This window comes from Primulina tabacum, chromosome 10 (genome assembly GCF_025594145.1).
Source record: "Primulina tabacum isolate GXHZ01 chromosome 10, ASM2559414v2, whole genome shotgun sequence".
In the NCBI taxonomy this organism is placed as follows: domain Eukaryota; kingdom Viridiplantae; phylum Streptophyta; class Magnoliopsida; order Lamiales; family Gesneriaceae; genus Primulina; species Primulina tabacum.
The window spans coordinates 29,288,367-29,307,586 of NC_134559.1; the positions used below are offsets into that span (position 1 = coordinate 29,288,367).

The 19,220-nt window shown below is 43.3% G+C and overlaps 21 non-coding genes and 2 pseudogenes across 21 annotated transcripts; all 23 read left to right on the forward strand.

Annotated features, from left to right (window-relative positions):
- Positions 1 to 271: 271 nt before the first annotated feature.
- On the forward strand, positions 272 to 390 carry LOC142514495 (5S ribosomal RNA). The gene has a single exon (XR_012810385.1). It is a non-coding gene; the product is annotated as a 5S ribosomal RNA (ribosomal RNA).
- A 671-nt stretch (positions 391 to 1,061) lies between these two features.
- Positions 1,062 to 1,180, forward strand: LOC142509707 (5S ribosomal RNA). Its single transcript, XR_012807867.1, has one exon. It is a non-coding gene; the product is annotated as a 5S ribosomal RNA (ribosomal RNA).
- A 684-nt stretch (positions 1,181 to 1,864) lies between these two features.
- Positions 1,865 to 1,983, forward strand: LOC142516612 (5S ribosomal RNA). The gene has a single exon (XR_012812398.1). It is a non-coding gene; the product is annotated as a 5S ribosomal RNA (ribosomal RNA).
- Positions 1,984 to 2,669: 686 nt separating this feature from the next.
- Positions 2,670 to 2,788, forward strand: LOC142507250 (5S ribosomal RNA). The gene has a single exon (XR_012805511.1). It is a non-coding gene; the product is annotated as a 5S ribosomal RNA (ribosomal RNA).
- A 599-nt stretch (positions 2,789 to 3,387) lies between these two features.
- On the forward strand, positions 3,388 to 3,506 carry LOC142508723 (5S ribosomal RNA). The gene has a single exon (XR_012806927.1). It is a non-coding gene; the product is annotated as a 5S ribosomal RNA (ribosomal RNA).
- A 595-nt stretch (positions 3,507 to 4,101) lies between these two features.
- Positions 4,102 to 4,220, forward strand: LOC142513669 (5S ribosomal RNA). The gene has a single exon (XR_012809603.1). It is a non-coding gene; the product is annotated as a 5S ribosomal RNA (ribosomal RNA).
- A 595-nt stretch (positions 4,221 to 4,815) lies between these two features.
- Positions 4,816 to 4,934, forward strand: LOC142509008 (5S ribosomal RNA). The gene has a single exon (XR_012807201.1). It is a non-coding gene; the product is annotated as a 5S ribosomal RNA (ribosomal RNA).
- Positions 4,935 to 5,999: 1,065 nt separating this feature from the next.
- LOC142508546 (5S ribosomal RNA) lies at positions 6,000 to 6,118 on the forward strand. Its single transcript, XR_012806754.1, has one exon. It is a non-coding gene; the product is annotated as a 5S ribosomal RNA (ribosomal RNA).
- A 681-nt stretch (positions 6,119 to 6,799) lies between these two features.
- Positions 6,800 to 6,918, forward strand: LOC142513427 (5S ribosomal RNA). The gene has a single exon (XR_012809374.1). It is a non-coding gene; the product is annotated as a 5S ribosomal RNA (ribosomal RNA).
- A 643-nt stretch (positions 6,919 to 7,561) lies between these two features.
- LOC142517313 (5S ribosomal RNA) lies at positions 7,562 to 7,680 on the forward strand. Its single transcript, XR_012813066.1, has one exon. It is a non-coding gene; the product is annotated as a 5S ribosomal RNA (ribosomal RNA).
- Positions 7,681 to 8,363: 683 nt separating this feature from the next.
- LOC142507732 (5S ribosomal RNA) lies at positions 8,364 to 8,482 on the forward strand. The gene has a single exon (XR_012805980.1). It is a non-coding gene; the product is annotated as a 5S ribosomal RNA (ribosomal RNA).
- A 334-nt stretch (positions 8,483 to 8,816) lies between these two features.
- Positions 8,817 to 8,935, forward strand: LOC142510883 (5S ribosomal RNA; annotated as a pseudogene).
- A 684-nt stretch (positions 8,936 to 9,619) lies between these two features.
- LOC142507071 (5S ribosomal RNA) lies at positions 9,620 to 9,738 on the forward strand. The gene has a single exon (XR_012805336.1). It is a non-coding gene; the product is annotated as a 5S ribosomal RNA (ribosomal RNA).
- A 683-nt stretch (positions 9,739 to 10,421) lies between these two features.
- LOC142510158 (5S ribosomal RNA) lies at positions 10,422 to 10,545 on the forward strand. The gene has a single exon (XR_012808286.1). It is a non-coding gene; the product is annotated as a 5S ribosomal RNA (ribosomal RNA).
- Positions 10,546 to 11,760: 1,215 nt separating this feature from the next.
- Positions 11,761 to 11,879, forward strand: LOC142517324 (5S ribosomal RNA). The gene has a single exon (XR_012813076.1). It is a non-coding gene; the product is annotated as a 5S ribosomal RNA (ribosomal RNA).
- A 677-nt stretch (positions 11,880 to 12,556) lies between these two features.
- On the forward strand, positions 12,557 to 12,675 carry LOC142515172 (5S ribosomal RNA). The gene has a single exon (XR_012811029.1). It is a non-coding gene; the product is annotated as a 5S ribosomal RNA (ribosomal RNA).
- Positions 12,676 to 13,331: 656 nt separating this feature from the next.
- On the forward strand, positions 13,332 to 13,450 carry LOC142516635 (5S ribosomal RNA). The gene has a single exon (XR_012812420.1). It is a non-coding gene; the product is annotated as a 5S ribosomal RNA (ribosomal RNA).
- A 682-nt stretch (positions 13,451 to 14,132) lies between these two features.
- Positions 14,133 to 14,250, forward strand: LOC142509289 (5S ribosomal RNA). The gene has a single exon (XR_012807472.1). It is a non-coding gene; the product is annotated as a 5S ribosomal RNA (ribosomal RNA).
- Positions 14,251 to 14,932: 682 nt separating this feature from the next.
- LOC142516904 (5S ribosomal RNA) lies at positions 14,933 to 15,051 on the forward strand. The gene has a single exon (XR_012812675.1). It is a non-coding gene; the product is annotated as a 5S ribosomal RNA (ribosomal RNA).
- A 684-nt stretch (positions 15,052 to 15,735) lies between these two features.
- Positions 15,736 to 15,854, forward strand: LOC142509957 (5S ribosomal RNA). The gene has a single exon (XR_012808102.1). It is a non-coding gene; the product is annotated as a 5S ribosomal RNA (ribosomal RNA).
- Positions 15,855 to 17,555: 1,701 nt separating this feature from the next.
- On the forward strand, positions 17,556 to 17,673 carry LOC142507658 (5S ribosomal RNA). The gene has a single exon (XR_012805909.1). It is a non-coding gene; the product is annotated as a 5S ribosomal RNA (ribosomal RNA).
- Positions 17,674 to 18,293: 620 nt separating this feature from the next.
- On the forward strand, positions 18,294 to 18,412 carry LOC142512233 (5S ribosomal RNA; annotated as a pseudogene).
- A 663-nt stretch (positions 18,413 to 19,075) lies between these two features.
- On the forward strand, positions 19,076 to 19,193 carry LOC142509533 (5S ribosomal RNA). The gene has a single exon (XR_012807702.1). It is a non-coding gene; the product is annotated as a 5S ribosomal RNA (ribosomal RNA).
- The last annotated feature ends 27 nt before the right edge of the window (positions 19,194 to 19,220 follow it).

Below are 19,220 nucleotides of genomic sequence, written 5' to 3' on the forward strand. Positions count from 1 at the left end.
TGAGCCGGTTCTGTACGGAAGGGTATGACGGAGATTACTCCGGAGACAGTTAGTTCATTAAAAACAATTATTTCGACTTTTTTAGCACATTTTACGTAAACGGTCACGACACGAGGACTGCCCAGGGTGGTCACCCATCCTAGCTCTGCCATCGAGCTAGAACGCTTAACTTAATGGTTCTGATTGGGCGAGAGCAGTGCCGCGTGTTGTCCATCGCCGCCCGCTCCACAAGTACTCGAGGGATATAAGAATAAACATCCAACTCAATGTCGGGTGCGATCATACCAGCACTAATGCACCGGATCCCATTAGAACTCCGAAGTTAAGCGTGCTTGGACGAGAGCAGTACTCGGATAGGTGACTCCCTGGGAAGTCCTTGTGTTGCACCTCTTTTCATGTTTTTCTATTTTTGATTACTTATTGACAGACGATTTTCGGCTCAAATCTTCTGAATCACGATCGGGACGAGATAAGACATGTGAAATCAACGTAGCTCAGGGCACTGCCGGATTTGGACAAAAATGTAGCCTAATTTGATTGTAAACTGGCAAACGAACGAGACTCATTACTCTGCAACGAGGTGGCGAGATTTTAGCCGAATTCCTTCTCTAAGACCCTCTAATTTGCGATTTTCTGCTTCTGTTAAGCTTCTGTTTCCTCGAGAAATCCGCTTAGAAAGTCCAAAATTCGATTTTTGTTCCATTTTATCGTATCCCAGGCATAATAATAGCTTTACATTCGCTATTTTCTTCTTCTTATTTTTTTTCTATTTTCTGGAAACACTTAGCGATTTTTGTTGTCGTGTGCCGGTTCTGTGCGGAAGGGTATGATGCAGATTACTCCGGAGATGGTTAAGTCATTAAAAACAATTATTTCAACAGTTTTAACCATAATTTACGTAAATGGTTGCGACACGAGGACTTCCCAGATAGGTCACCCATCCTAGCTCTGCCATCGCGCCAAAACGCTTAAATTCATGGTTCTGATTGGGCGAGAGCAGCGCCACGTGTTGTCCATCGCCGCCCGCTCCAAACGTACTCGAGGGATATAAGAATAAACATCCAAGCGATCATACCAACACTAATGCACCGGATCCCATCAGAACTCCGAAGTAAAGCTTGCTTGGGCGAGAGCAGTACTAGGATGGGTGACCCCCAGGGAAGTCCTCGTGTTGCTCCCCTTTTCGTGTTTTTCTATTTTTGATTACTTGTTGACAGACAATTTCGGCTAAAATCATCTGAATCTCGATCGGGACCAGATAAGACATGTGAAATCAACGTAGCTCGGGCACTGCCGGATTTGGACAAAATTGTAGGTTAATTTGATTGTAAACGGGCAAACAAACGAAACTCATTACTCCGCAATGAGCTGGCGAGATTTTAGCCGAATTCCTTCTCTAAGACTCCCTAATTTGCAATTTTCCGTTTTTTTTAAGCTTCCGTTTCCTCGATAAATCTTTTTAGGAAGTCCGAAATTCAATTCCGGTTCCATTTTACAGTATCTCCGGCATAATAATATCTTTACATTCGCTATTTTCTTCTTCTTATTTTTTTTTTCTATTTTCTGGTAATATTTAGCGATTTTTGTTGTCGTGAGCCTGTTCTGTGCGGAAGGGTATGACGCAGAATACTCCGGAGACGGTTAACTCATTAAAAACAATTATTTCGACTGTTTTAGCCATAATTTACGTAAACGGTCGCGACACGAGGACTGCCAGGGGAGGTCACCCATCCTGGCTCTGCCATTGCTCCAGAACGCTTAACTTCATGGTTCTGATTGGGCGAGAGCTTTGCCGCGTGTTGTCCGTCGCCGCCCGCTTCACACGTACTCGAGGGATATAAGAATAAACATCCCACTCAATGTCGAGTGCGATCATACCAGCACTAATGCACCGGATCCCATCCGAACTCCGAAGTTAAGCGTGCTTGGGCGATAGCAGTACTAGGATGGTTGACCCACTGGGAATTCCTCGTGTTGCACCTCTTTTCATGTTTTTCTATTTTTGATTACTTGTTGACAGACGATTTTCGGCTCAAAGCATCTGAATCTCGATCGGGACAAGATAAGACATGTGAATTCAACGTAGCTCGGGCACTGCCGGATTGGGGCAAAATTGTAGGCTAATTTGATTGTAAACGGGCAAACGAACAAGACTCATTACTCCGCAACGAGGTGGCGAGATTTTAGCCGAATTCCTTCTCTAAGACCCTCTAATTTGCGATTTTCCGCTTCTGTTAAGCTTCCGTTTCCTCAAGAAATCCGCTTAGGAAGTTCGAAATTCGATTCCGGTTCAATTTTATCGTATCCCAGGCATAATAATAGCTTTACATTCGCTATTTTCTTCTTCTTATTTTTTTTTCTATTTTTTTGGAACATTTAGCGATTTTTGTTGTCGTGAGCCGGTTCCGTGCGGAAAAGGGTATGACGCAGATAACTCCGGAGACGGTTAACTCATTAAAAACAATTAGTTCGACTGTTTTAGCCATAATTTACGTAAACGGTCGCGACACGAGGACTGCCCAGGGAGGTCACCCATCCTAGCTCTGCCATCGCGCCGGAACGCTTAACTTCATGGTTCTTATTGTGCGAGAGCAGTGCCGCGTGTTGTCCATCGCCTCTCGCTCCACAAGTACTCGAGGGATATAAGAATAAACATCCCACTCAATGTCGGGTGCGATCATAACAGCACTAATGCACCGGATCCCATCAGAACTCCGAAGTTAAGCGTGCTTGGGCGAGAGCAGTACTAGGTTGGGTGACCCCCTTGGAAGTCCTCGTGTGTCACCCCTTTTCGTGTTTTTATATTTTTTATTACTTGTTGACAGACGATTTTCTGCTCAAATCATCTTAATCTCGATCGAGACCAGATAAGACATGTGAAATCAACGTAGCTCGGGCACTGCCGGATTTGGGAAAAATTGTAGGCTAATTTGATTGTAAACGGGCAAACGAACGAGACTCATTGCTCCGCAATGAGCTGTCGAGATTTTAGCCGAATTCCTTCTCTAAGACCCTCTAATTTGCAATTTTCCGCTTCTGTTAATAGCTTTACGTACTCTATTTTCTTTTTATTTTTTGTTTCTATTTTCTGGTAACATTTATCGATTTTTGTTGTCGTGAGCCAGTTCTGTGCTGAAGAGTATGACGCAGATTACTCCGGAGATGGTTAATTCATTAAAAACAATTATTTCGACTGTTTTATCCATAATTTACATAAATGGTCGCGACACGAGGACTTTCAGGGAGGTCACTCATCCTAGCTCTGCCATCGCACCAGACGCTTAACTTCATGGTTCTGATTGGGCGAGAGCAGTGCCGCGTGTTGTCCATCGCCTCCAGCTCCACAAGTACTCGAGGGATATAAAAATAAACATCCCAATAAATGTCGGGTGCGATCATACCAACACTAATGCACCGGATCCCATCAGAACCCCGAAGTTAAGCGTGCTCGGGCGAGAGCAATACTAGGATGGTTGACCCCCTTGGAAGTCCTTGTGTTGCACCCCTTTCCGTGTTTTTCTATTTTTGATTACTTGTTGACAGTCGATTTTCGGCTCAAATCATCTGAATCTCGATCGAGACGAGATAAGACATGTGAAATAAACGTAGCTCGGTCACTGCCGGATTTGGACAAAATTGTAGGCTAATTTAATTGTAAACGGGCAAACGAACGAGGCTCATTACTCCGCAATGAGCTGGCGAGATTTTAGCCGAATTCCTTTTCCAAGACCCTATAATTTTCGATTTTCCACATCTGTTAAACTTCCGTTTCCTCGAGAAATCCGCTTAGGAATTTCGAAACTCGATTCCTGTTCCATTTTATCGTATCTCGGGCATAATAATAGCTTTATATTCGCTATTTTCTTCTTTTTATTTTTTTTCTATTTTCTGGGAACATTTAGCGATTTTTGTTGTCGTGAGCCAGTTCTGTGCGGAAGGGTATGACGCAGATTACTCCGGAGAAGGTTAACTCATTAAAAACAATTATTTCGATCTTAACTTCATGGTTCTGATTGGGCGAGAGCAGTGCCGCGTGTTGTACATCGCTGCCTGCTCCACACGTACTCGAGGGATATAGGAATAAACATCCCACTCAATGTCGGGTGCGATCATACCAGCACTAATGCACCGGATCCCACCAGAACTCCGAAGTTAAGCGTGCTTGGGCGAGAGCAGTACTAGAATGGGTGACCCCCTTGGAAGTCCTCGTGTTGCACCCCTTTTCGTGTTTTTCTATTTTTGATTACTTGTTGACAGATGATTTTCGGCTCAAATCATCTGAATCTCGATCAGGACCAGATAAGACATGTGAAATCAACTTAGCTCGGGCATTACCGAATTTGGACAAAATTGTAGCCTAATTTGATTGTAAACGGGAAAACGAACGAGACTCATTTCTCCGCAATGAGCTGGCGAGATTTTAGCCGAATTCATTCACTAAGACCCTCTAATTTGCGATTTTTCGCTTCTGTTAAGCTTCTGTTTCCTCGAGAAATCCGCTTAGGAAGTTCGAAATTCGATTCCGGTTCCATTTTATCGTATCTCATGCATAATAATAGCTTTATCTTCGCTATTTTCTTCTTCTTATTTTTTTTCTATTTTCTAGGAACATTTAGCGATTTTTGTTGTCGTGAGCCGGTTATGTGTAGAAGGGTATGACGCAGATTACTCCGGAGACGGTTAAATCATTAAAAACAATTATTTCGAGCTTAACTTCATGGTTCTGATTGGGCGAGAGCAGTGCCGCGTGTTGTCCATCGCCGCCCGCTCCACACGTACTCGAGATATATAAGAATAAAAATCCCAGTCAATGTCGGGTGCGATCATACCAGAACTAATGCACCGGATCCCATCAGAACTCCGAAGTTAAGCGTGCTTGGGCGAGAGCAGTACTAGGATGAGTTACTCCCTGGGAAGTCCTCGTGTTGAACACCTTTTCGTGTTTTTCTATTTTTGATTACTTGTTGACAGACAATTTTTGTCTCAAATCATCTGAATCTCGATCGAGACCAGATATGACATGTGAAATCAACGTAGCTCGGGCACTGACTCATTACTCCGCAATAAGCGGGGCGAGATTTTAGCCGAATTCCTTCTCTAAGACCCTCTAATTTGCGATTTTCCCCTTGTTTTAAGCTTCCGTTTCCTCGAGAAATCCGCTTAGGAAGTTCGAAATTCGATTCATGTTCCATTTTATCGTATCACAAGCATAAAAATAGCTTTACATTCGCAATTTTCTTTTTCTTATTTTTTTCTATTTTCTGGGAACATTTAGCGATTTTTGTTGTCGTGAGCCGGTTATGTGCGGAAGGGTACAACGCAGATTATTCTGGAGACGGTTAACTCATTAAAAACAATTATTTCGACTATTTTAGCCATAGTTTACGTAAACGATCGCGACACGAGGACTTCCCAGGGAGGTCACCCATCCCAGCTCTGCCATCACGCCCGAACGCTTAACTTCATGGTTCTGATTGGGCGAGATATAAGAATAAAAATCGCACTCAATGTAACTGCCGGATTTTGACAAAATTGTAGCCTAATTTGATTGTAAACGGGCAAACGAACGAGACTCATTACTCCGCATTGAGCTTGCGAGATTTTAGCCGAATTCATTCTCTAAGACCCTCTAATTTGCGATTTTCCGCTTCTGTTAAGCTTCTGTTTACTCGAGAAATCCGCTTAGGTAGTTCGAAATTCGATTCATGTTGCATTTTATCGTATCTCAGATATAAAAATAGCTTTACATTCGCTATTTTTTTCTTCTTATTTTGTTTCCTATTTTCTTGTACACATTTAGCGATTTTTGTTGTCGTAAGCCGGTTCTATGCGGAAGCGTATGACGCAGATTACTCCGGAGACGGTTAACTCATTAAAAACAATTATTTCGAGCTTAACTTCATGGTTTTAATTGGGCGAGAGCAGTGCCGCGAGTTGTCCATCGCCGCCTGCTCCACACGTACTCGAGAGATATAAGAATAAAAATCCCACCCAATTTCGGGTGCGATCATACCAGAACTAATGCACCGGATCCCATCAGAACACTGAAGTTAAGCGTGCTTGGGCGAGAGCTGTACTATGATGAGTGACCCCCTGGGAAGTCCTCGTGTTGCATCCCTTTTCGTGTTTTTCTATTTTTGATTACTTGTTGACAGACGATTTTCGGCTCAAATCATCTGAATCTCGATCCAGACCAGATAAGACATGTGAAATCAATGTAGCTCGGGAACTGCCGGATTTTGACAAAATTGTAGCCTAATTTGATTGTAAATGGGCAAACGAACGAGACTCATTACTCCGCAATGAGCTGGCGAGATTTTAGCCGAATTCCTTCTCTAATACCCTCTAATTTGCGATTTTCCGCTTCTGTTAAGCTTCCGTTTCCTCGAGAAATCCGCTTAGGAAGTTCGAAATTCGATTCCTGTTCCATTTTATCGTATCTCAAGCATAATAATAGCTTTACATTCGCTATTTTCTTCTTCTTATTTTTTTCTATTTTCTGGGAACATTTAGAAATTTTTGTTGTCGTGAGCCGGTTCTGTGCGGAAGAGTATGACGCAGATTACTCCGGAGACGGTTAACTCATTAAAAACAATTATTTCGACAGTTTTAGCCATAATTTACGTAAACGATCGCGACACGAGGACTTCCCAAGGAGGTCACCCATCCTAGCTTTGCCATCGCGCCAGAACGCTAACTTCATGGTTCTGATTGGGCGATAGCAGTGCCGCGTGTTGTCCATCGCCTCTTGCTCCACACGTACTCGAGGGATATAAGAATAAATATCGTTGTCAATGTTGGGTGCAATCATACCAGCACTAATGCACCGGATCCCATCAGAATTCCGAAGTTAAGCGTGCTTGGGCGAGAATAGTACTAGGATGGGTGACCCCCTGGGAAGTCCTGGTATTGCACCCCTTTTCGTGTTTTTCTTTTTTTTATTACTTGTTGACAAGATAAGACATGTGATATCAACGTAGCTCGGGCACTGCCGGATTTGGACAAAATTGTAGGTTAATTTGATTGTAAACGGGCAAACGAACGAGACTCATTACTCCACAACGAGCTGACGAGATTTTAGCCGAATTCCTTCTCTAAGACCCTCTAATTCACAATTTTTCGCTTCCCTTAAGCTTGCGTTTCCGCGAGAAATCCGCTTAGGAAGTTTGAAATTCGATTCCGGTTCCATTTTATCGTATCCCTGGCATAATAATAGCTTTACATTCGCTATTTTCTTCTTCTTATTTTTTTTTCTATTTTCTTGGAACATTTAGCGATTTTTGTTGTCGTGAGCCGGTTGTGTGCGGAAGGGTATGACGCAGATTACTCCGGAGACGGTTAACTCATTAAAAACAATTATTTCGACTGTTTTAGCCATAATTTACGTAAATGGTCGCGACACGAGGTTTTCCCAGGGAGGTCAACCATCATAGCTCTGCCATCGCGCCAGAACGCTTAACTTCATGGTTCTGATTGGGCGAGAGAAGTGCCGCGTGTTGTCAATCGCAGCCCGCTCCCCACGTACTCGAGGGATATAAGAATAAACATCCCAGTCAATGTCTGGTGCGATCATACCAGCACTAATGCACCGGATCCCATCAGAACTCTGAAGTTAAGCGTGCCTAGGCGAGAGAAGTACTAGGATGGATGACCCCCTGGGAAGTCCTCGTGTTACACCCCTTTTCATTTTTTCTAATTTTGATTACTTGTTGACAGACGATTTTAGGCTCAAATCATCTGAATCTCGAACGGGACCAGATAAGACATGTGAAATCAAAGCAGGTCAGGCAATGCCGGATTTGAACAAAATTGTAGGCTAATTTGATTGTAAACGGGCAAACGAACGAGACTCGTTACTCCGCAATGAGCTAGCGAGAGTTTAGCCGAATTCTTTCTTTAAGACCCTCTAATTTGCAATTTTCCGCTTCTGTTAAGCTTCCGTTTCCTCGAGAAATCCGCTTAGGAAGTTCGAAATTCGATTCCTGTTCCATTTTATCGTATCTCAGGCATAATAATAGGTTTACATTCGCTATTTTCTTCTTCTTATTTTTTTTTCTATTTTCTGGGAACATTTAGCGATTTTTATTGTCGTGAGCTGGTTCTGTGCAGAAGGGTATGACGCAGATTACTCCGGAGACGGTTAACTCATTAAAAACAATTATTTCGAATGTTTTAGCCATAATTTACGTAAACGGTCGTGACACGAGGACTGTCCAGGGAGGTCACCCATCCTAGCTCTGCCATCACGCCAGAACGCTTATTTTCATGGTTCTGATTGGGCGATAACAGTGCCGTGTGTTGTCCATCGCCGCCCGCTCCACACGTACTCGAGGGATATAAGAATAGACATCCCACACAATGTCGGGTGCGATCATACAAGCACTAATGCACCAGATCCCATCAGAACTCCAAAGTTAAGCATGCTTGGGCGAGAGCAGTACTAGAACGGGTGACCCCCTGGGAAGTCCTCGTGTTGCACCCCTTTTCGTGTTTTTCTATTTTTGATTACTTATTGACAGACGATTTTTGGCTCAAATCTTCTGAATCTCGATCGAAACCATATAAGACATGCGAAATCAACGTATATCGGACACTGCTGGATTTGGACAAAATTGTAGGCTAATTTGATTGTAAACGGGCAAACGAACGAGACTCAATACTCCGCATCGAGATGGCGAGTTTTAGCCGAATTCCTTCTCTAAGACCCTCTAATTTGCGATTTTCCGCTTCTGTTAAGCTTCTGTTTCCTTGAGAAATCCGCTTAGTGAGTTCATAATTCGATTCCGGTTCCATTTTATCGTATCCCACTCAATGTCGGGTGCGATCATACCAGCACTAATGCACTGGATCTCAGCAGAACTCCGAAGTTAGGCGTGCTTGGGCGAGAGCAGTATTAGGATGGGTGACCCCCTAGGAAGTCCTCTTGTTGCACCTATTTTTCGTGTTTTTCTATTTTTGATTACTTGTTGACAGACGATTTTTCATTTCAAATCATCTGAATCTCGATCGGGACCAGATAAGACATGGGAAATAAACGTAGCTCGGGCACTGCCGGATTTGGACAAAATTGTAGGCTAATTTTATTGTAAACGGGCAAAAGAACGAGACTCATTACTCCGCAACGAGGTGGCGAGATTTTAGCCTAATTCCATCTTTAAGTCCCTCTAATTTGAGATTTTCCGCTTCTGTTAAGTTTCCGTTTTCTCGAGAAATCCGCTTAGAAAGTTCAAAATTCGATTCAGGTTTCATTTTATCGTATCTCAGGCATAATAATAGCTTTACATTCGCTATTTTCCTATTCTTATTTTTTTCTATTTTTTGGTAACATTTAGCAATATTTGTTGTCGTGAGCCGGTTCTGTGTGTTAGGGTATGACGCAGATTACTCCGGAGACGGTTAACTCATTAAAAACAATTATTTCGACTGTTTTAGCCCTAATTTACGTAAACGGTCCAGACACGAGGACTTCCAAGGGAGGTCACCCATCTTAGCTCTGCCGTCGCGCCAGAACGCTTAACTTCATTGTTATGATTGGGCGAGAGCAGTGCTGCGTGTTGTCCATCGCCGCCCGCTCCACACGTACTCGAGGGATATAAGAATAAACATCCCACTCAATGTCAGGTGCGATCATACCAGCACTAATGCACCAGATCCCATCAGAACTCTGAAGTTAAGCGTGCTTGGGCGAGAGCAGTACTAGGATGGGTGACTCCCTGTGAAGCCCTATTGTTGCACCCCTTTTCGTGTTTTTCTATTTTTGATTACTTGTGGACAGACGATTTGGGCTCAAATCATCTGAATCTCGATCGGGACCAGATAAGACTTGTGAAATCAGCGTAGCTCGGGCTATGCCGGATTTTGACAAAATTGTAGGCTAGTTTGATTGTAAACGGGCAAACGAACGAGACTCATTGCTTCGCAATGAGCTGGTGAGATTTTAGCCGAATTTTTTCTCTAGGACCCTCTAATTTGCGATTTTCCGCTTCTTTTAAGCTTCTGTTTCCTCGAGAAATCAGCTTAGGAAGTTCGAAATTCGATTACTGTTCCATTTTATCGTATCCCAATCATAATAATATCTTTAAATTCGCTATTTTCTTCTTCTATTTTTTTTTTCTATTTTCTGGGAACATTTAGCGATTTTTGTTGTCGTGAGCCGGTTCTGTGCGGAAGGGTATGACGCATATTACTCCGGAGACGGTTAACTCATTAAAAACAATTATTTCGACTGTTTTAGCGATAATTTACGTAAACGGTCGCGACACGAGGTCTTCCCAGGGAGGTCACCCATCCTAGCTCTTCCGTCGCGCCAGAACGCTTAACTTCATCGTTCTAATTGGGCGAGAGCAGTGCCACGTGCTTTCCATCGCCGCCCGCTCCACACGTACTCGAGGGATATAAGAATAAACATCCCACTCAATGTGGGATGCGATCATACTAGCACTAATGCACTGGATCCCATCAGAACTCCGAAGTTAAGCGTGCTTGGGCGATAGCAGTACTAGGATGGGTGACCCGACCCCCTAGGAAGTCCTCGTGTTGCACCCCTTTTCGTGTTTTTTTATTTTTGATTACTTGTTGACAGACGATTTTCGGCTCAAATCATCAGAATCTCGGTCGGGACCATATAAGACATGTGAAATCAACGTAGCTTGGGCACTGCCGGATTTTGACAAAATTGTAGCCTAATTTGATTGTAGACGGGCAAACGAACGAGACTCATTCCTTCGCAATGAGCTGGCAAGATTTTAGCCGAATTCCTTCTCTAAGACCCTCTAATTTGCGATTTTCCGCTTCTGTTAAGCTTCCGTTTCCTCGAGAAATCCGCTTAGGAAGTTCGAAATTAAATTCCGGTTCCATTTTATCTTATCTCAAGCATAATAATAGCTTTACATTCGTTATTTTCTTATTCTTAATTTTTTTCTATTTTCTGGGAACATTTAGCGATTTTTGTTGTCGTGAGCCGGTTCTGTGCGGAAGGGTATGACGCAGATTACTCCGGAGACGGTTAACTCATTAAAACAATTATTTCGACTGTTTTAGCGATAATTTACGTAAACGGTCGCGACACGAGGTCTGCCCACGAGGACGCCAGAACGCTTAACTTCATTGTTCTGATTGGGCGAGAGAAGTGCCGCGTGTTGTCCATCGCCGCCCGCTCCACACGTACTCGAGGGATATAAGAATACACATCCCACTCAATGTCGGGTGCGATCATACCAGCACTAATGCACTAAGCGATCATACGAGCCTCATTACTCCGCAACGAGCTGGCGAGATTTTAGCCGAATTCATTCTATAAGACCCTCTAATTTGCGATTTTCCGATTCTGTTAGTCTTCCGTTTCCTTGAGAAATCTTCTAAGCAAGTTTGAAATTCGATTTCGGTTCCATTTTATAGTATACCAAGCATAATAATATCTTTACATTCGCTATTTTCTTTTTCTTATTTTTTTTCTATTTTCTGGGAACATTTAGCGATTTTTATTGTCGTGAGCCGGTTCTGTGCAGAAGGATATGACGAAGATTACTCCGGAGATGGTTAACTCATTAAAAACAATTATTTCGAATGTTTTAGCCATAATTTACGTAAACGGTCGCGACACGAGGACTGCCAGGGAGGTCACCAATCCTAGCTCTGCCATCGCGCCAGAAGGCTTAACTTCATGGTTTTTATTGGGAGAGAGCAGTACCGCGTGTTGTCCATCGCCGCCTGCTCCACACGTACTCGAGGGATATAAGAATAAAAATCCCACTCAATGTCGGGTGCGATCATACCAGCACTAATGCACCAGATCCCATCAGAACTCCGAAGTTAAGCATGCTTGGGCGAGAGCAGTACTAGAATTGGTGACCCCCTTGGAAGTTCTCGTGTTGCACCCCTTTTCGTGTTTTTCTATTTTTGATTAATTGTTGACAGAAAATTTTCGGCTCAAATCATCTGAATCTCGATCGGGACCACATGGGAAATCAATGTAGCTCGGGCTCTGCCGGATTTGGAAAAAATTGTAGGATAATTTGATTGTAAACGGGCAAACGAACGAGACTCATTACTGCGCAATGAGCTGACGAGATTTTAGCCGAATTCCTTCTTTAAGACCCTCTAATTTGCGATTTTCCGCTTCTGTTAAACTTCTGTTTCCTCGAGAAATCCGCTTAGGAAGTCCGAAATTCGATTCCGGTTTCATTTTATCGTATCCCAGGCATGATAATAGCTTTACATTCGCTATTTTCTTCTTCTTAATTTTTTTTCTATTTTTTGGGAAGATTTAGCGATTTTTGTTGTCCTGAGCCGGTTCTATGCGGAAGGGTATGACGCAGATTACTCCGGAGACGATTAACTCAATAAAAACAAATATTTCAACTGTTTTAGCCATAATTTACGTAAACGATCGCGACACGAGGATTTACCAGGGAGTGTCACCCATCTTAGCTCTTCCATCGCGCCAGAACGCTTAACTCAATGGTTCTGATTGGGCGAGAGCAGTGGCGAGTGTTGTCCATCGCCGCCTGCTCCTACGTACTCGATGGATATAGGAATAAACATCCCACTCAATGTCAGGTGCGATCATACCAGCACTAATGCACCGAATCCCATCAGAACTGCGAAGTAAAGCGTGCTTGGGCGAGAGCAGTACTAGGATGGGTGACCACGTGGGAAGTCCTCGTGTTGCACCCCTTTTCGTGTTTTTCTATTTTTGATTACTTGTTGACAGACGATTTTCGGCTCAAATCATCTGAATCTCGATCGGGACAAGATAAGACATGTGAAATCAACGTAGCTCGGGCACTGCCGGATTTTGACAAAATTGTAACCAAATTTGATTGTTCCGCAATGAGCTGGCGAGATTTTAGCCGAATTCCTTCTCTAAGACACTCTAATTTGAGATTTTCCGCTTCTGTTAAGCTTCCGTTTCCTCGAGAAATCCGCTTAGGAAGTTCGAAATTCGATTTCGGTTCAATTTTATCTTATCTCAGGCATAATAATAGCTTTACATTCGTTATTTTCTTATTCATAATTTTTTTTCTATTTTCTGGGAACTTTTAGCAATTTTAGTTGTCGTGAGCCGGTTCTGTGCGGAAGGGTATGACGCAGATTACTCCGGAGACGGTTAACTCATTAAAAACAATTATTTCGACTGTTTTATCCATAATTTACGTAAACGGTCGTGACACGAGGACTTTCGAGGGAGGTCACCCATCCTAGCTCTGCCATCGTGCCAGAACGCTTAACTTCATGGTTCTGATTGGCCGAGAAAAGTGCCACGTGTGGTCCATCGCCGTCCGCTCCACACGTACTCGAGGGATATAAGAATAACAATCCCACTAAATTTCGAGTGCGATTATACCAGCAATAATGCACCGGATCCCATAAGAACTCCGAAGTTAAGCGTGCTTGGGCGAGAGCAGTACTAGGGTGGGTGACCCCCTTGGAAGTCCTCGTGTTGCACCCATTTTCGTGTTTTTCTATTTTTGATTACTTGTTGACAGACGATTTTTGGCTCAAATCATCTGAATCTCGATCGAGACCAGATAAGACATGTGAAATCAACGTAGATCGGGCACTGCCGGATTTGGACAAAATTGTAGGCTAATTTGATTGTAAACGGGCAAACGAACGAGACTCAACACTCCGCAACGAGGTGGCGAGATTTTAGCCTAATTCCTTCTCTAAGACCCTCTAATTTGAGATTTTCAGCTTCTGCTAGGCTTCCGTTTCCTCGAGAAATCCGCTTAGGAAGTTCGAAATTCGATTCGAGATCCATTTTATCGTATCTCATGCATAATAATAGCTTTACATTCGCTATTTTCTTCTTCTTATTTTTTTCTATTTTCTGGGAACATTTAGCAATTTTCGTTGTCGTGAGCCGGTTCTGTGCGGAAGTGTATGATACACATTAGTCTGGAGACGGTTAACTCATTAAAAACAAATATTTCGACTGTTTTAGCCATAATTTACGTAAACGATCACGACACGAAGATTTACCAGGGAGTGTCACCCATCCTAGCTCTTCCATCGCGCCAGAACGCTTAACTTCATGGTTCTTATTAGGCGAGAGCAGTGCCGAGTGTTGTCCATCGCCGCCCGCTCCTACGTACTCAAGGGATATAAGAATAAACTTCCCACTCAATGTCGGGTGCGATCATACCAGCACTAATGCTCCGGATCCCATCAGAACTCCGAAGTTAAGCGTGCTTGGGCGAGAGGAGTACTAGAATGGGTGACGCCTTGGAATTCCTCGTAATACACTCCTTTTCGTGTTTTTCTATTTTTGATTATTTGTTTACAGACGATTTTCGGCTCAAATCATCTGAATCTCGATCGGGACCAGATAAGACATGGGAAATCAACGTAGCTCGGGCACTGCCGGATTTTGACAAAATTGTAGGCTAATTTGATTGTAAACGGGCAAACGAACGAGACTCTTTACTCCGCAACGAGGTGACGAGATTTTAGCCTAATTCCTTCTCTAAGACCCTTTAATTTCAGAATTTCAGCTTCTGTTAGGCTTCCGTTTCCTCGAGAAATACGCTTAGAAAGTTCGAAATTCGATTCCGATTTCATTTTATCATATCCCAGGCATAATAATAGCTTTACATTCGCTATTTTCTTCTTCTTAATTTTTTTAATTTTCTAGGAACATTTAGCGATTTTTGTTGTCGTGAGCCGGTTCTGTGCGAAAGGTTATGACGCATATTACTCCGGAGACGGTTAACTCATTAAAAACAAATATTTCGACTGTTTTGGCCATAATGTACGTAAACGATCGCGACACGAGGATTTACCAGGGAGTGTCACCAATCCTAGCTCTTCCATTGCGCTAGAACGCTTAACTTCATGGTTCTTATTGGGCGAGAGCAGTGCCGAGTGTTGTCCATCGCCGCCCGCTCCTACGTACTCAAGGGATATAAGAATAAACTTCCCACTAAATGTCGGGTGCGATCATACCAGCACTAATGCGCCGGATCCCATCAGAACTCCAAAGTTAAGCGTGCTTGGGCGAGAGCAGTACTAGGATGGGTGACCCCCTGTGAAGTCCTCATGTGGCACCCCTTTTCATGTTTTTCTATTTTTGATAACTTGTTGACAGACGATTTTCGGCTCAAATCATCTGAATCTCGATCGGGACCAGATAAGACATGTGAAATCAACGTAGCTCGGGCACTGCCGGATTTTGACAAAATTGTAAACTAATTTGATTGTAAATGGGCAAACGAACGAGACTTATTACTCCGCAATGAACTGACGAGATTTTAGCCGAATTCCTTCTCTAAGACCCTCTAATTTGCGATTTTTCTGCTTCTGTTAAGCTTCTGTTTCCTCGAGAAATCCGCTTAGGAAGTTCGAAATTCGATTCCGGTTCCATTTTATCTTATCTCAGGCATAATAATAGCTTTACATTCGTTATTTTCTTATTCTTAATTTTTTTCTATTTTCTGGGAACATTTAGCGATTTTTGTTGTCGTGAGCCGGTTCTGTTCGGTAGGGTATGACGCAGATTACTCCGGAGACGGTTAACTCATTAAAACCAATTATTTCGACTGTTTTATCCATAAATTACGTAAACAGTCGCGACACAAGCACTTTTGAGGGAGGTCACCCATCCTAGCTCTGCCATCATGCAAGAACGCTTAACTTCATGGTTCTAATTGGGCAAGAGAAGTGCCGGGTGTTGTCCATCGTCGTCCGCTCCACACGTACTCTAGGGATATAAGAATAAAAATCCCACTGAATGTCGAGTGCGATTATACCAGCACTAATGCACCGGATCCCATCAGAACCCCGAAGTTAAGCGTGCTTGGGCGACAGCAGTACTAGGATGGGTGACCCATTAAGAAGTCCTCGTGTTGTACCCCTTTTCGTGTTTTTCTATTTTTGATTACTTGTTGACAGACGATTTTCGGCTCAAATCATCTGAATCTCGATCGGGACAAAATGAGACATTCTTATTTTTTTTTCTATTTTCTGGGAACATTTAGCGATTTTTGTTGTTGTGAGCCGGTTCTGTGCGGAAGGGTATGACTCAGATTACTCCGGAGACGATTAACTAATAAAAAACAATTATTTCGACTGTTTTAGCCATAATTTAAGTAAACGATCGCGACACGAGGACTTCCCAGGGAGGTCACCCATCCTAGCTCTTCCATCGCGCCAGAACGCTTAACTTCAAGGTTCTGATTGAGCGAGAGCAGTGCCGCGTGTTGTCCATCGCCGTCCGCTCCACACGTACTCGAGTTATATAAGAATACAAATCCCTCTCAATGTCGGGTGCGATCATACCAGCACTAATGCACCGGATCCCATCAGAACTCCGAAGTTAAGCGTGCTTGGGCGAGAGCAGTACTATTATGGGTGAGCCGCTTCTGTACGGAAGGGTATGACACAAATTAGTCCGGAGACGTTTAACTCATTAAAAACAATTATTTCGACTGTTTTACCTATAATTTACGTAAGGAGTCGTGACACGAGGACTTCCCAGGGAGGTCACCCATCCTAGCTCTTCCATCGCACGAGAACGCTTAACTTTATGGTTCTGATTGGACGAGAGCAGTGGCACGCGTGTTGTCCATCGCCGCCAGCTCCACACGTACTCGAGAGCAGTACTAGGATGGGTGACCCCCTTGGAAGTCCTCGGGTTGCACCCCTTTTCGTGTTTTTCTATTATTGATTACTTGTTGACAGACGATTTTCGGCTCAAATCATCTGAATCTCGGTCGGGACCAGATTAGACATGTGAAATCAACGTAGATCGGGCACTGCCGGATTTGGACAAAATTGTAGGCTAATTTGATTGTAAACGGGCAAACGAACGAGACTCATTACTCCGCAATGAGCTGGCGAGATTTTAGCCGAATTCCTTCTCTAAGACCCTCTAATTTGCGATTTTCCGCTTCTGTTAATTATCCGTTTCCTAATGAAATCCGCTTAGGAAGTTCGAAATTCGATTCATGTTCCATTTTATCATATCCCAGGCATAATATAAGCTTTACCTTCGCTATTTTCTTCTTTTATTTTTTTTTGTATTTTTGGGAACATTTAGCAATTTTTGTTGTCGTGAGCCGGTTCAGTGCGGAAGGGTACAACGTAGATTACTCCGGAGACGGTTAACTCATTAAAAATAATTATTTCGACTATTTACCCATAATTTACGTAAACGGTCGCGACACGAGGACTGCCCAGGGAGGTCACCCATCCTAGCTCTGCCATCGCGCCAGAACGCTTAACGCTTAATTTCGTTTCCTCGAGAAATCCGCTTAGGTAGTTCAAAATTTGATTCCGTTTCCATTTTATCGTATCCCAGGCATAATAGTAGCTTTACATTCGACTCTTTTAGTCATAATTTAAAAAACAATTATTTCGACTCTTTTAGTCATAATTTACGTACACGGTCGCGACAAGAGGTTTGCCCAGGGAGGTCACCCATCCTCGCTCTGCCATCGCGCCTGAACGCTTAACTTCATGGTTCTTATTGGGCGAGAGAAGTGCCGCGTGTTGTCTATCGCCGCCCGCTCCAAATGTACTCGAGGGATATAAGAATAAACATCCCACTCAATGTCGGGTGCGATCATACAAGCACTAATGCACCGGATCCCATCAGAACTCCGAAGTTAAGCGTTCTTGGAGAGAGCAGTACTATGATGGGTGACCCCCTGGGAAGTCCTCGTGTTGCACCCCTAATCGTGTTTTTTTATTTTTGATTGCTTGCTGATAGACTATTTTCGGTTCAAATAATCTGAATCTCTATCGGGACCAGATAAAACATGTGAAATCAACGTAGCTCGAGAAATGCCGGATTTGGACAAAATTGTACACTAATTTGATTGTAAACGGGCAAAGGAACGAGACTCATTGCGATTTTCTGCTTCTGTTAAGTTTCCGTTTCCTCGAGAAATTCGCTTAGGAAGTCGAAATTCGATTCCATTTCCATTTTATCGTATCCCAGGCATAATAATAGCATTACATTCGCTATTTTCTTATTCTTATTTTTTTTATTTTCTAGGAACATTTAGCGAATTTTGTTGTAGTGAGCCGGTTATGTGCGGAAGGGTATGACGCAGATTACTCCGTGGACAGTTAACTCATTAAAAACAATTATTTCGACTGTTTTAGCCATAATTTACGTAAACGGTCGCGACACGAGGACTTCCCTGGGAGGTCACCCATCCTAACTCTGCCATCAGCCAGAACGCTTAACTTCATGGTTCTGATTGGGCTAGAGCAGTGCTGCGTATTGTCCATCGCCGCCTGCTCCACACGTACTCGAGGATATAAGAATAAACATCCCAATCAATGTCGGGTGCGATCGTACCAGCCCTAATGCACCAGATCCCATCGAAACTCTGAAGTTAAGCGTGATTGGGCGAGAGCAGTACTAGGATGGGTGACCCCCTAGGATGTCCTTGTTTTGCAACCCGTTTCGTGTTTTTCTATTTTTGATTACTTGTTGACTGACGATTTTCGGCTCAAATCATCTGAATCTCGATCGGGACCAGATAAGACATGTGAAATAAACGTAGCTCGGGCACTGCCGGATTTGGACAAAATTGTAGGCTAATTTGATTGTAAACGGGCAAACGAACGAGACTCATTACTCCGCAACGAGGTTGCGAGATTTTAGCCGAACTCCTTCTCTAAGACCCTCTAAATTGCGATTTTCCGCTTTTGTTAAGCTTCTGTTTTCTCGAGAAATCAGCTTAGGAAGTCCGAAATTCGATTCCGGTTCCATTTTATCGTATCCCAGGCATAATAATAGCTTTACATTCGTTATTTTCTTCTTCTTATTTTTTTTCTATTTTCTGGGAACATTTAGCGATTTTTGTTGTCGTGAGCCGGTTCTGTGCGGAAGGGTATGACACAGATTACTCCGGAAATGGTTAACTCAGTAAAAACAATTATTTCGACTGTTTAAGCCATAATTTACGTAAACGGTCGGAGGTCACCCATCCTAGCTCTTCCATCGCGACAGAACGCTTTACTTCATGGTTCTGATTGGGCTTGAGCAGTGCCGAGTGTTGTCCATCGCCGCCCGCTCCACACGTACTCGAGAGATATAAGAATAAACATCCTACTCAATGTCGGGTGCGATCATAGCAGCACTAATGCACCGCATCCCATCAGAACTCCGAAGTTAAGCATGCTTGGGCGAGAGCAGTACTAGGATAGGTGACCCCTGGGAAGTCCTCGTGTTGCACCCCAGTTCGTGTTTTTCTATTTTTGATTAC